This window comes from Arachis ipaensis, chromosome B9, assembly GCF_059453495.1.
Source record: "Arachis ipaensis isolate K30076 ecotype BB chromosome B9, ASM5945349v1, whole genome shotgun sequence".
Taxonomy (NCBI): Eukaryota; Viridiplantae; Streptophyta; class Magnoliopsida; order Fabales; family Fabaceae; genus Arachis; species Arachis ipaensis.
Window position 1 is genome coordinate 113,478,009 of NC_142444.1, and position 11,311 is coordinate 113,489,319.

General features: G+C 39.8%; 1 non-coding gene across 1 annotated transcript; it reads left to right on the top strand.

The window, feature by feature from the left end:
* The first annotated feature begins 5,166 nt into the window (after positions 1 to 5,166).
* Positions 5,167 to 5,270, top strand: LOC148545959 (small nucleolar RNA R71). Its single transcript, XR_015901953.1, has one exon. It is a non-coding gene; the product is annotated as a small nucleolar RNA R71 (small nucleolar RNA).
* Positions 5,271 to 11,311: the final 6,041 nt, after the last annotated feature.

An 11,311-nucleotide genomic window follows, 5' to 3' on the forward strand; every position in this document is an offset into this window, starting at 1 on the left:
CGCGCTTTCGCGTGACTCTCTGCTTCTCTCCTTTTTAGTTTTTAATGCACTATGACGCGGACGCGTCAGCGACGCTGGCGCGTCGCGTGCCTCTCTCTTTTTTTTTTATGCAGAATGCATATGCAAATACAGGCTATATGCAGTTATATGTAGAGGTTATAAGAAGAGTCATTAACAAAAATAAAAATAGAATAAAGTAAAATAAAACTAAGACTTAAACTGAATGATCATACCATGGTGGGTTGTCTCCCACCTAGCACTTTACTTTTACGTCCTTAAGTTGGACGTCTTTAGACTCATTCTGCTTCTGTTGGTGGGTCTTCCAAAAGGAAAACCTCTAGCTCTTTGTGATCCTTCATCTTCTCTCCATGATAAAGCTTCAAGCGATGTCCATTGACCTTTTAGAATTTGGGGTTAGAAGGATGACGCAGGTGAAAAACTCCGTATGGCTCTGCCTTTTCTACTCTATAGGGACCTTCCCATCTTGACCTTAGTTTGCCTGGCATAAGCCTCAGTCTGGAGTTATAAAGAAGAACTAACTCCCCTGGTCTAAATGCTCTCCTTTTAATGTGCTTGTCATGGACAGCCTTCATCTTCTCTTTGTATTGCCTGGAATTGTCATATGCTTCTAGTCGAAGATTCTCTAATTCTGCTAGTTGCTCTTTCAGCACCAGATTCTTCATAATCCATATTGCATTCCCTTACATCCCAGAAGGCCTTGTGTTCCACCTCTACTAGAAGGTGGCAATCCTTTCCGTATATTAAGCGGAAGGGGCTCATCCCGATAGGTGTTTTGTATGTTGTTCTATATGTCCAGAGTGCATCTTGTAGCCTGGCACTCCAGTCTTTCCTATGAGGCTTTACTATCTTCTCCAGAATGCATTTAATTTCTCTGTTAGACACTTCTGCTTGTCCATTGGTTTGGGGGTGATAAGCTGTTGCTACTTTATGAACTATCCCATGCTTCTTCAGTAATCCTGTTAGTCTCCTGTTACAAAATTGAGTGCCTTGATCGCTCACGATTGCTCATGGTGATCCAAAGTGATAGATAATATGGTTTCTAACAAAGGAAACAACAGTGTTAGCGTCATCAGTACGGGTAGGAATTGCTTCCACCCATTTAGAAACGTAATCTACAGCTAACAGTATATAAAGGTAACCATTAGAATTTGGAAATGGACCCATGAAGTCAATGCCCCAAACATAAAAAATTTCACAGAAAAGCATAATCTATTGAGACATCTCATCCCTCTTGGATATATTACCAAATCTTTGGCATGGGGAACAAGATTTACAAAATTCGGCAGCATCTTTAAAAAGAGTAGGCCACCAGAATCCACAGTCTAAGATTTTTCTAGCTGTTCTTCGAGGGCCTAAATGTCCTCCACTCTCAGATGAGTGGCATGCCTCTAAAATGGACTGGAATTCTGATTACGGTACACATCTTCTAATTACCTAGTCAGCACCACATCTCCACAAATATGGATCATCCCAAATAAAATATTTAGACTCGCTTTTCAGCTTGTCCCTTTGATGTTTATTAAAATTTGGAGGGAATGTATGGCTAACTAGATAATTAGCTACAGGTGCATACCAAGGAACTACTTAAGATACTGCTTGCAGGCTATCAAAGGGAAAAGTATCATTGATAAAAGTGGAGTCATCCTTAATGTGCTCAAGGCGACTCAAGTGGTCTGCCACTAAATTCTAGTTACCACTCATGTCCTTAATTTCTAAATCAAATTCTTGCAGCAGCAATATCCAACGTATCAACCTTGGTTTGGACTTTTTTTTAGCTAATAAATATTTTAGGGCTGCATGGTCTGAGTATACTACTACCTTAGTACCAAGTAAATAGGCTCAGAATTTATCCAGAGCAAAAACAATAGCAAGAAGCTCTTTTTCAGTAGTAGTATAATTAGATTGAGCAGCATCTAATGTTTTAGATGCATAAGCGATTACGAAAGGATCCTTACCTTCGCGTTGGGCCAATGCTGCTCCTACTGCATGGTTGGAAGCATCACACATAATTTCAAATTGCTGGCTCCAGTCTGGTCCTCTCACAATCGGAGCTTGAGTCAAGGCGATCTTTAGCTTATCAAACGCTTTCATGCAATCTTCACTGAATTCGAATTCGATATCTTTATGCAGCAGTCTGGATAAAGGTAATGCTACCTTACTGAAGTCCTTAATGAATCTCCTGTAAAAACCTGCATGGCCAAGGAACAAACGGACTTCCCTCACAGAGGAGGGGTAAGATAAACTAGAAATAACATCCACCTTTGCTGGATCTACTGAAATACCAGTTTTAGAGACAACATGTCCTAGAATAATCCCTTGTTTTACCATAAAATGACATTTTTCAAAATTCAATACAAGGTTTGAACTAACACGCCTATCTAAGACTCCAGCTAAACTATCCAAACAAAGGTCAAATGAATCATCATATATGCTAAAATCATCCATACACACTTCCATACAGTTCTCAATAAGATCTGAAAAGATACTCATCATGCATCTTTGAAAAGTAGCAGGTGCATTACATAAGCCAAAAGGCATCCTTTTATATGCATACGTTCCAAAAGGACATGTAAAAGTGGTCTTCTCCTGATCTTCAGGAGCTATATGAATTTGAAAATATCCTGTATAACCATCCAAAAAGCAATAATGGGATTTACCTGACAGGCGATCGAGCATCTGATCAATAAATGGCAAGGGATAATGATCCTTGCGAGTAGCTTGGTTGAGACGCCTATAGTCAATGCAAACCCTCCATGAATTCTGCACTCTAGTTGTCAGGAGCTCTCCATGCTCATTCTTTATTGTTGTGACTCCAGACTTCTTGGGCACTACTTGTACTGGACTGACCCATTTACTTTCTGAGATGGGGTAAATGATATCTGCTTCAAGTAGCCTGGTTACTTCTTTCTTGACAACTTCTAAGATGATTGGATTCAATCTTCTTTGGGGTTGACGGATGGGTTTTGATTCCTCTTCTAAATATATTCTGTGCTCACAAACTTGAGGACTGATGCCTACTATATCTGCCAAGCTCCACCCAATTGCTCTCTTATGTTTTCTCAGCATACTAAGTAGTTGCTCTTCTTGTTAAGAAGTGAGTTCCCTTGCAATGAAGACTGGAAACTTCTGATTATCCTCAAGGTAAGCATACTTGAGGTGTGGAGGAAGGGGGTTTAATTCTAATTTCTGCTCATGGCTAGGTTCTGGATTATCCGGGGCTAGTGGTAATGGTAATGTGTCTTCATTATGTTCAAAAGGTGTCCCCACACTTGGACCTTGCTCCATGTGCTTCTCTTCTAACTCTTCTTGGTAAACCTCAGATATAGTTTTATGAATGATGTCGCACTGGATGATAGAATGATCTTCCGGGGGTGCTTCATAGCTTCATTTAAACTGAACTTTACTGTTCTGCCATCTATCTCAAAGGAGTAAGTTCCTGAGAATGCATCCAGCTTGAACTTTGAAGTCTTCAGGAATGGTCTTCCAAGCAGGATTGATGATGGTTTTCCTGAGTCATTAGGGGGCATTTCCAGGATATAGAAGTCAATGAAAAATGTGAGCCCCTTAATGCTCACTAATACATCTTCAGCAATTCCAACTACTGTAATAATGCTTTTATCTGCTAATACAAAACGAGCTGCCGACCTTTTTAAGGGAGAGAGCCTTAGAGTATCATATATAGACAATGGCATTATACTAACACACGCTCCTAAGTCACACATGCAATCAGAAAATATTACACCTCCAATGGTACAGTTAACCATGCATGGACCTGGATCACTACATTTTTCAGGTATACTTCCCATTAAAGCAGAGATAGAACTACCTAAAGGAATAGTTTCTAACTCATTAATTTTATCTTTATGAATGCATAAATCTTTCAGAAATTTGGCATATTTAGGTACTTGCTGAATAACATCAAAAGGGGGAACAGTTACCTCAACCTTTTTGAAAATTTTTACCATTTTGGGATCAAGTTCCATCTGCTTTATGGACTTCCTTGCAAGGTGTAGAAATGGGATAGGAATGGCGCCACTTGTTTCTTCAGTATCCTTTGGTGCGTTATTCCTTTGTTGAGCTACTTCTTCCTCAACCTTGTCTTGTACTTCCTCTTCAGCATCTTCTACTTCTATCACATCCTCAGCTGAGGCGTGTTCTATTCGGCTTGCCTCCTCATGGTTCCTCTCTAGCAGTGTGGTTCCGGACCTCAAAGTGATAGCATTGATGCCACCCTTGGGGTTAGGTAAGGGTTGAGAAGAAATTCCACTGGAGTTTAAAGGTTGGTTTGTGGAAGTAGGTAACGAATCTATCCGGGCGGCGAGAGCTTGTAAAGTGGCATTCAGACCATTTAGAGTAGATTTCAGTGTAGTCTGTATGTCTTGTTGTCCTTGTGCAAGAGAACGAAGCATCTCATCGTTTGATGAGGAAGTGGGATAAGTGATTTTTGGTACTTGTTGTTGGTTTTACTGGGGTCCTTGTGATTGTCTTAAGTGAGGAGCTCTATAAGGTTGGTTCTGATTCTGCTATCTGTTGTTGTTATTCCACCTCTGGTTTCTATTGTTGTCTCTGCCTCCTTTGTTATAGTTGTCCCTCCAGCCATGGTTGGAAATTTTCCTCCAACCTTGGTTGGAGTTGTCCTGCCATCCTTGGTTATAGTTCACACCTTGGTTGTAGTTGCCGCCTTGTTGATTGTATCCTTGATTTGGGCGGTCATAGAAGTTATGAGTAGCTGACACAGTGTTATCTTCTTGTTGGAGCTGCGGGCATTCATCAGTATAATGACTATAGTCAACACAGATTCCGCATACTCTTTGGGGTACTAACTGTTGGCTTTGCTGCGGTAGGGAAGGCTGAGCTTGTTGTTGTTGATTCAACTGTAATTGCTTCAGTAGGTTGGTCATCTCACATATACTCTGTGTAAGAGCAGTAGTCCCAGTGCTAGAGGAAATTTCTGCAACAGCTTTTGAATGGGTGCTCCTGTGCCTGTGGTTCCTAGTAGACTCAGCTAAGTCACTGATCAGTTGCCATGCTTCATCTGCGGTCTTGTACTTCTTTAGAGAACCATTACTAGCACCATCTAGTGTAGTTTTATCCCGAGGCTTCATGTCTTGAGTGAAATAGCTGATTAACACTAGCTTATCAATCATGTGATGGAGGCATGCGTCTAGAAGATTCTTAAAACGCTCCCAGTACTCATAGAGAGTTTCTGATTCTCCTTGAACAATACATGAGATCTCTTTTCTCAATCTATCTGTAACTTCAGCTGGAAAGTATTTCTCCAAAAATTCTCTCCTGAGTGTATCCCAGTTGGTAACAGTCGCTTCAGGTTGGGAGTAGTACCACTCCCTTGCCTTTCCCTCAAGAGAAAACGGGAAGGCTGTTAATAAAAAAGAAGTTTCATTCGTACCCTGACGCCTAACAGTAGAACAGGCTGTCTGAAAATCTCTGAGGTGCTTAATGGGCTCCTGAGCAGGTAAGCCATGAAACTTGGGCATTAAGTTGATTAGTGCAGTCTTTAGTTCAAAATCTGTAGCCAGAGTTGGATGATGCACTTGATACGGCTGCATTGTAAAATCTGGGGCTCCAGCTTCCTGGAGAGTAATCCTCCTAGGTTCTGCCATTCTATCTGCACATGAATCAACTGAATCAGTAGTAAATGAGCTTGTTTCGCTTTCAGATGGCGGTTCAGATTCGCCCTCAGATGACACTGGTGAATCGATAACAATCACTTCACCACCCTCAGAGGCTAACCGACGTCGAGCTCGCCTAATACGTGAAATAGTTCTTTCAATTTCAGGATCAAACACGGCTAAGCTCGGATCAGGCAATGAACACGTCATTCAATGAAAGAAACATATAGCTCATGGTAAAATAAAAATAAAAAAATATAAAATATGCAAATAAAATAAAAATATGTACACTAATTAATAATTTAGCACACAATTGCAACTCCCTGGCAATGGCGCCAAAAATCGGTTCGTGGCAGAAGTTAGGCCAATTAAGAGATTTTTAAATAAGAGAGCAGCGTTGCAATTATAGCGCTTAACCAGCTAAAATTCGCCTCACCAATTTAAAAAGGTGTCACAACAATTAATCAAGAATAAAAATAATGGGAGTATGAATCCCAGGTCATCTCCCAACGAGTTGCGAGAAAGTATGCTATTTTATTAATTAGGAATTTTCCGAGAGTTTTGAGAGTTGAATAATGAACAGTTAAACAGTTGTAAATTAAAGCAATGAAAATAAACTAAGAATAATTATTGATATTCTAAATAAAAAGCCTTGACTGGGGGAATGATTAATTGAAAGTTCCATCCTTGTTGGGATCTCTTAGGTGCAATATTAAAGAGGTGGTTGTTTTTACTTAGTTAACCCTTATTAAATAAAGGAAAGTCAAGTGATTAAGCTAACCCTTATTCGCAAATCCTAGTCCTCTCCCTTAGGAAGGTCTAGCGTTAGTAAATACAGAACTAGCCAACAACATACAGATTAACCAACACGTAAGCCTTCCAACTCAAGTGTCTCATTTTAATCATCCCCATGTCAAGTATGGAATCTACTCCATTGACATGAATATAACACTCATAAAAATATAAGAAGACATGATGAATTTAAATAAAATAAGGATTTAAAATTAATTAAAAGGAAAAGTCATTCTCTGCACTAATAATTCATGAAAATACTCCAATTGTAGCTCTTAAATAAAGTACACAAGGATATGGAAGAGTAAGGGACAAAGTAAACAAACTAGAATAATATTTTCAACGGAGGTAATGACTTCTTCAATATCCAAAAGCATAAAACTAATTAACTATGAATGCAAAGAAAACCTAAAAACTATCCTAATAAGAATGTATCTTAATGTGTGTTGATGCTTGTTGAGTCTCTGTATGTTCCCTAGCTTTATTCTGTGTTTCTGGGCCAAAAACTAGGTTAAAACACGGCTCGAAATCGCCCCCAGCATTTTCTGTTAATTATGCAGATCGCGCAGGTCACGCGTACGCGTCGTCCACGCGTTCGCGTCATTCAGCGATTTTCCTTGTCACCCGAGCGTGTTGTTCACGCATTCGCGTCATTCGTGCAGACTCCTATCCACGCGTTCGCATCAGGCACGCGTTTGTGTCGTTGCGATTTTCTCCATTCCACGCGTTCACGTGAGCCATGCGCGTGCGTCAGTGTTCGCTGGTCATCTCCTTAGTTTCTTGTGTTCCTTCCATTTTTGCAAGCTTCCTCTCCATTCTCTAAGTCATTCCTGCCCTATAAAGCCTGAAATACTTAACACACGGATCACGCCATCGAATGGTATAAAGGAGAATTAAAATATATAAATTAAAGATCTTTAGGAAGCAAGTTTTCAACCATAAAACAATACTAGGAAGGAAAATATAAAATCATGCAATTAGTATGAATAAGTGGGTGAAGACTTGGTGAAACCACTCAATTAAACACAAGATAAACCATAAAATAGTGGTTTATCAAAGAGCTATACTTGCAACGGGATTTTATTGAGAAATTCTATACCAACATAGTCCACGGGTCGCATCAAGAAGCCACTTCTGCAATAAAAAATTGGATTCCCTTCTTCAGAAATATGGAGTCTGACACAAGGTGGCCACCCCCTATCACCCTCAGACAAGTGGACAGGTGGAGGTCTCAAACCGAGAACTCAAACGAATTCTAAAAAAGACCGTCAATGCTTCAAGGAAGAACTGGGCTAGGAAGATTGATGATACACTCTGGGCTTACCAGACAGCTTTCAAGATTCCTATCGGCATGTCCCCATACCAATTGGTCTTTGGCAAGACCTATTACTTGCATATAGAGTTGGAGCATAAAGCCTACTGATGACAAGTCATCTTAGCCTAGTTTCACTAGCCTTTTTCTTTTGTTTTCAATTGAATTATGCACTTTCTTGAGCCATAAGCAAGCCAATTGGGTAGATTTTCATGCTTCCTTTGATTTAATCAACCATAGATGAATTAATGCAATTTCATGAGGTTTTATGCTATAATTGTCACATAGTATGAAAGAATGAATATCTCATGATTTTGAGCATAGCTTTGATGTGTTTGGTTTATTAATGATAGGTGAAGAAAGCTTGGAGAAAGGTTGAAGCAAGAAGGAATGGCTAGGAGGAAGAGAGGACAAAAAGTTTGAGCAAAAGTTTGCCTCAAACTTTAGCTCAAACTTTTGGAATAAGTGAAAAAGCTTGAGCAAAAGTTTGCCTCAAACTTTTTGACAAACTTTTGGGCAAAACTGGGTAGAAAAGTTTCTGAACTTTGATGTCACGGCTGCTGATGAGAAAAGGCTCCTCCAACTCAATGAGTTTGATAAGTTTCGGAACACAGCTTATGAAAATGCTAAGCTCTACAAAGAAAAGGCAAAGGCGTGGCATGACAAAAAGATAGCCACAAAAGTATTTGAGCTATGTCAGAAAGTCCCTCTATTCAACTCAAGGCTCAAATTATTCCTTAGAAAGTTGAAATCCCGGTGGTCAGGGCCGTTTCAAGTAACCAAGGTTTCTCCATATGGTTATATTAAAATCATGGATAAAAAGTCTGATAGGAGATTCACTGTGAATAGTTAGACGTTGAAGCACTACCTTGGCGGCAAGATTGACCGCCAGAAGACTGCTTACTTGCTTACTTAGCAGGAGTGAACCGTCAAGCTAGTGACGTTAAAAAAGCGCTTGTAGGGAGGCAACCCAACACCTTTAGTATTCTTTAGATTTGTTTTACGCGTTGCATTTTATTTATTTTATTTTTATGTCTGTTAGTTTTCCTTTCTCTTAACTTTGTTTGAGTAATGTCTTTTGAATAGAACAGGAACAGATAAGTTGATAGCGAAGCTGGGAGCTCTAAAAAGGGGAGGAATTGGATCCAGGAGACTGGACACCAAATACCAGAACCTGGTGTTTAGTGCCAAGAAGCACGTAAAAGGGGGAGAATTTTCTACCATCCCGGCGTCTAGCGCCGCTTTAGGGCGTCTAGCACCAGGGGTGGTAATTTTGAACAATTTTATTCCTAGACCCCTGACCTTTAGCGCTAGTCTTGGGTGTTTAGCACCAGCGGCATGAATTTTGGGAATTGGTCTCGGCCATCCTGGCATCTAGCGCCAGTATTGGGCATTTAATGCCAAGGACGCATATATATATATTGGCTGGTTGGGCGCTAAACACCCAAGATCTGAATGCCCATATCCCGCGTTTAGTGCCGAGTGCACTACACCTCACCCTTCCTGAATTTAAATTCAAATCTTTTCTCTATTTCCCTAGATTCCCTCGGCATTTACCTTTCCTATGCTCTTCTCCCCCTATCATATCTTTTACCTTCCTCATGCTTCTCTCCCAATCCTCGAAACCAACCACAAAATCAAATTAAAATCCCCCAACCACCACCATAACTCCACATTCATTCCTTTCTTCCCTTCCTCCACTATAAATACCCTTCCCCTCACCTCACCCTTCACACCACCTTCTTCTTCTTCTTCTTCTTCTTCTTCTTCTTCTTCTTCTTCTTCTTCTTCTTCTTCTTCTTCTTCTTCTTCCTCTCCTCCTCCCATATCTTTTTGTCTTCCTTACCCCACCGTACCCCCCACCACTATTTTTTCCTCTTTACTTTCTTCTTCTCCATACACACCTTCACCCCTCTCTCTCTCCCTCTCTCACTTTTTCTTCCACCCTACCATGACTACCTCTCCTCTTTGCTCTAGTTTATTTTTTTTAGAGACAAGAAAATTTTTAAGTTTGGTATTGTTACACCACTTGTTTTCTAGTTGTTTCATCAATGGCACCAAAAGGAGGAGAATCATCCTCAAGGAAGAGAAAGAAGAAAGCTCCTCAACATACTGATCATCCAGCACTTGTTGCGCTTGCAAGGCTTGTTCCATCACCCGAAACCAGTTATCATCTTTCGTCAGATTCATGGTTCCTCTAAAGATCGATGGATTTATCTTCAGAAAGGTAGCTAACGTCATCGGCCCATTTTCGCCATTACCCCTGTTTTCGTTATTAACTTGCTAACCAAGGACCTCAGTTGTTGCCTGCATAGCAACCGCCATGTTCTATAGGGCGTTCATGAAGTTCACAGGATTATTCGCAGTTGATTTAGGTTCCGCATTTCTATTCTGGCCTCTGCCTCAACCGCGTCTGCGTCCACGAGTCATCATTTGGTTCCTGTTCACACCAAACAAGTGATATCAAAGTGATCAATCTCAATATCTCAAGTCTAATGATTCAAAATCCCAAATGCATGCTCAAAAATAAATATGCCACTTATATCAATCAGATGTTCTAATTAGCATATACACATACCCAGAGTATGCCCAGAAGCATAGTCAATCCGTCCCTCAGGCGCTACAGGAACAAACTACTCTGATACCATAATGTAACACCCTACCACTTAAAGCTTTATGCTTAAGTCGTAAAATAGAGGTGGTGAGGTATTACGACCTCTAAAATAAATAAATAAATAAATATATATATATATATATATATATATATATATATATATATATATATATATATGAAAAAGTCATAACTAGGAGCCTTGAGAAAGAAGCTAAATAAAATGGTAAATGAAAAGCACATCACACACACAGAGAGAATGTAAAACAGTTAAACAAGCTTAAAAGGAAGGATAAACTATATATATACAAAGATCAGAGTTTCAAAATATAGATATCAAGCTCCAAACTCGACCTACGAAGCTAAGGCTGGCCAGAGTATATATATATATAACCCCAAAGTTATCCCAAAACATAAACAAAACACCTGTTTCTCCGAAAGCAACCTCTAAGAGGGCAAAATACAAAATATACATAGCCTAAAACAAAATATAACAGCCCAAAAGATAGATCTTCGCTTGTAAGGAGGGTCTCCAGACGTTCAACGAGGTGCCTCTTGACCTGCATCTGAAAAATAGCAAAATATGTATGAAATGAAAATCGGGAGTTCTCAGCATGGTAAAGGTGCTCGCATGGATAATATATAAGGTTCCGAGAAAGCCAGAGGCAATCATAGAACTTCGACATTCAAAAATTAAGCTTAAAGAATCATACTAAGCCATAATTTTGGTAATCTAACTACGGGTGTCTAAATTTAATCTAACTCTTCAACTTGCTGCCTCCGGTAAAGCTCCTAATCATCGGTGGAACAACTTTCCCTCACACCTCTGCCAGGAGGGGTCTCTCAGAAAATATACACATACAATTCAAGTAAGGAAAACATAGATAGAATATAAATACGGCAAATAAGCAATCAGCAGATAAGCATAGTTAAACAATTAGGCAA